The sequence below is a fragment of the Mus caroli genome, chromosome 10 (genome assembly GCF_900094665.2).
Source record: "Mus caroli chromosome 10, CAROLI_EIJ_v1.1, whole genome shotgun sequence".
In the NCBI taxonomy this organism is placed as follows: Eukaryota; Metazoa; Chordata; class Mammalia; order Rodentia; family Muridae; genus Mus; species Mus caroli.
Window position 1 is genome coordinate 76,528,710 of NC_034579.1, and position 3,795 is coordinate 76,532,504.

The following is a 3,795-nucleotide window of genomic DNA, read 5'->3' on the forward strand; positions in this document are numbered from 1 at the left end:
CAATGGTTGGAACTGTGTTCTGTTCCATTTCGTTATCTGTTATTCTTTATGTTCCTCGTGGAATACGAGCAATACACACCTTAAGCAGGGATGGTCATGAGCCCTGCCCTAGACTCTGTAAGCACTGACAGAGTCAGTCATAGTTCTGTGAAGCTGTCACCTCCCTGTCACCGAGAAGGAAAGGCTCCAGGAGTTAAATAAGTCACTCAAGGTTACATAACCAGCAAGACAGCTGGGACTTATCACTGCGGAATATGCCTCTAGATTCCGGGATGCTCACGAGTGCTGGTCGCAGTGTACGCCATGAACTCCTACACACACACACACACACACACACACACACACACAGAACACAACTGCATCAGTAATGTTCCTGGGCATAATTGATACACTTGTTGGGACCTCCAGTATGTGCTCTGCTCTTTATTTTAATTTTTTTTTTTTTTTTTTTAGACAGTGTTTCACATTGTAGCCTAGGTTGGCCTGGAGCTCCTTTTGTAGCCCAGGCTGGACTCAAACAATCATCCCCCTGCCTCTGCTTTTTCAGTGTGTGTTCTGCTCTTATATAAATGGATGAGGGGGAGGGGGTGGATATCAGTGATTACATAATACTCATATAAGAATTTACATAGATCTTCATTTTTTTAGGCACATTTCTGTTTTCCAAAAATGTACAAGGAGTAGGGCTGAAAACAACCTTCATATTTCTCAAAAGGATGCTTTTAAATAGAACAAAGAAAAGATATCACTGTATCATACATATCCGGGGTCCACTGCATGCCAGAAGGCAATGGTGGGACCCATCCAGGTTATTCTCCTTGTTTTACCTTCCTCTGGGGCTGGGGGCCATACCCAGGAGCTTGCACACGGCAGGCAAGTGCTGTATCCCTGAGGTACGTGCAGCCATTGTCCACGGTGGTTGAGTTGTTAGATTCAAATTAAGGTGATATTGTATACACTGTGGTAATTAAGCAGTGCCCCTTCTCCGGTTGTTTAGGTGTGAATTGGGCAGATTTAGATGAAGGTTTTCATAGTATAAACTTTATTTAGTTGGTACCCTAGTCAGGTGGTCTCTCGCTGCTAAGCGAGCAGGGAGGGCCTTCTCTTCCATTTAAGTGATTCGAGTCCGGCTCTGCGGCGACCATTAGTCATAGTCACAAGTCAAGGGCTCTCCAGCTTCAGTTTCCTCATCTGAAACATGGAGATGGGATGAAAGTACATATAAAACGCCTCCCACAGCTCCTGATACATAGTCATAGCATGGCTGCTAGCTCCTGTGGCATTAGGCATCCATAAACATGATTCATAGAAGCTTAATAGCATGGGAAAATTTCTACACCATAAAATTTCACATCCTTTGTGAAATAAGAAAAAACATTTAAAATCAATTTTTGTGAAATCTCATGTCTTTTTTTTGTTTGTTTGTTTTGTTTTTTCGAGACAGGGTTTCTCTGTGTAGCCCTGGCTGTCCTGGAACTCACTCTGTAGACCAGGCTGGCCTCAAACTCAGAAATCCACCTGCCTCTAGAATTAAAGGCGTGTACTACCACTGCCCGGCTTCATGTCTTTCTTTAAGCAAGCTAAAAACAGAGGAGTGCTGGAGAGACAGTGCTAGAGAGACAGTGCTGGAGAGACGACTCAGCGGCTAAAAGCAGAGATGGTTCAGTGGTTAGAAGCACTTGTTGCTGCAGAGGACCCAGGTTCTGTTGTCAGCACTCAGATGGCGGCTCATAATCCCAGCTCCAGGGGTCAGATGCCCTCTTCTGCCTTCCATGAGTACCAGGCACACATGTAGCACATATAAAGATATTCGGGCAAAACATGCATATATATGGAATTTAAAAATTGTTGAAAGCACAGAAAAAAGCTGAAAAAAATAGGCATTTGTGCCCCCATCCTTCAGTGTGCTAGGCCCTGAGGAGATACAGACAAATAAAATCTGATTGCCCTTTAAAAGAAAGGTTTCTTAAAAATTCTTAATGTATTTATTTATTTAGGGTTTTTTTTTTGTTGTTGTTGTTTTTATGTTTTTGAGACAGGGTTGTTTTGTATAGCCCTGGCTACACTGAAACTCACTCTGTAGACCAGGCTGGCCTCAAATACACAGAGATCCAACTGCCTCTATCTCCTGAGTCCTGGGATTTAAGGCATGCACCACCACTGCCTAGCCTTATTTTAATGTTTCATAACTATGTGCATGCATATGTGTCTGTATGGGGTAAGCACATGTGAACACAGGTGCCTTGTAGAGGCCAGAGCCATTGGAGCTCCCTGGCACTGGTGTTAAATAGGCTGTCATGAACCATCTAAAGTGCATGCTGGGAAACAGATTTAGGCCCCTGCATGAGCACCCAGCCATCTCCATCCTCAGGAGAAAACTCTAGTAGAAGACAGAATCACAGTCTGGGGTGAAAGAACACAGGAAAAATGAAGGGTGTGACTGAGATTGCACCCATGGAGTTTGGGCTTGGTGCCGTTCACCCTGAGATGGATATGGTGAGCCTTGTAAGCAACACAGTGACCTTATTATAGCCATGCTTGGGTCTCCAAGGTAGATAATAGCCGGGCATGCACATGCCTAATGCTGTTGGGTCCAATGAAGATAGCTGGGCATGTACACGTCTGGATGAGCTGGGGGTGCAGGCTTGAGAAGGATTAATCTATGGATAAGGTTCAAGCTCTGGGAAAGTCTTCGCAGTAGATCAGAACCCAGATCTTCATTGCATGCAGATCCTGAGAGCTGTCCTTCCTTTTAAGATTCCCTATAGTGTAATATACGTGATCAGGTTATGATTCAGTTTGGCCATGTATATCCTCCAACCCCAGACAAAAATGGCTTAAAATAGTATAAGCATAGTTTCCTTTCCTGAAGTCAGTCTAGGCACTGGACATCCGATATCCTGTATCCCTTCGCGTTTGTCTTCCCATTTGTTTGCTAAGGTGGATGCCCAACCTAGCCAGCACTGGGAAGAGGGGTGAACGAGAACACACCCCTTCCACGTAAGACTATCTCCTGGCAGTTACGCACAACAACTTGCCTAGCTTTATTGGCCAGACTGTCTTCACTTAGCCATATACATCCAAAGGGAGGCTGAGAAATTAAGTCTTCACTTTAGGATGTTGTATGCGTGGTGTCCGGTTAGTGATGCCAGTAATGGCTCAGACCGGCTCATCTGAAAAGACAGCACAACAGTTTCCACATGGGTGGAGACATATCTGCCTCCAATTTAAACCACAAGTATAAGGCAGGTGCAGAGGCCTGGGAACAAAGGCCACTTGAGCTCCAGTTGGAGACAGACTGACTGACTTAGGCGACACAGTGACACCGTGAGCCTCCTATCTCAAAAAATAGAAACCAAAAACAAAACAAAATTCAAAACAAAACACAAATGTGGACGCTTTGCAGGGTTGCCTGTATGTGAGCGTCTTTTGTCTTTTTGGAGAAGCCAGTGACTGCACACTGAACTGGAGCCCTGGACATTGTTTTTTTTTTTTTTCCTGCTAAAGGTGAAATCCATAATGATTAACTTTGAGCCCCGTGGCGACCAGTAGCACATAGTCAGGTCTCCTATCTACAGTCACGGACTTAGAGTTCCTGAGAGTCTTAAAGATTGAATAAACATTTTCAGTCTGTAGATAAGTGACTTAAAAAGCCCTAGGTGGCCGGGCGTGGAGCACGCCTTTAATCCCAGCACTTGGGAGGTAGAGGCAGGCTGATTTCTGAGTTCGAGGCCAGCCTGGTCTACAGAGTGAGTTCCAGGACAGCCAGAGCTATACAGAGAAACCCTGTCTCGA

At 44.8% G+C, this 3,795-nt stretch overlaps 1 long non-coding RNA gene across 1 annotated transcript in view; it reads right to left on the reverse strand.

Moving 5' to 3' along the window:
* Positions 1-408: 408 nt before the first annotated feature.
* The window catches only part of LOC115032132, a 13,912-nt gene continuing 10,525 nt past the window's right edge, over positions 409-3,795 (reverse strand). The window contains exon 4 of the long non-coding RNA XR_003837765.1: positions 409-1,191. This is a non-coding gene — a long non-coding RNA (uncharacterized LOC115032132). The remainder of the gene's footprint in view (positions 1,192-3,795) is intronic.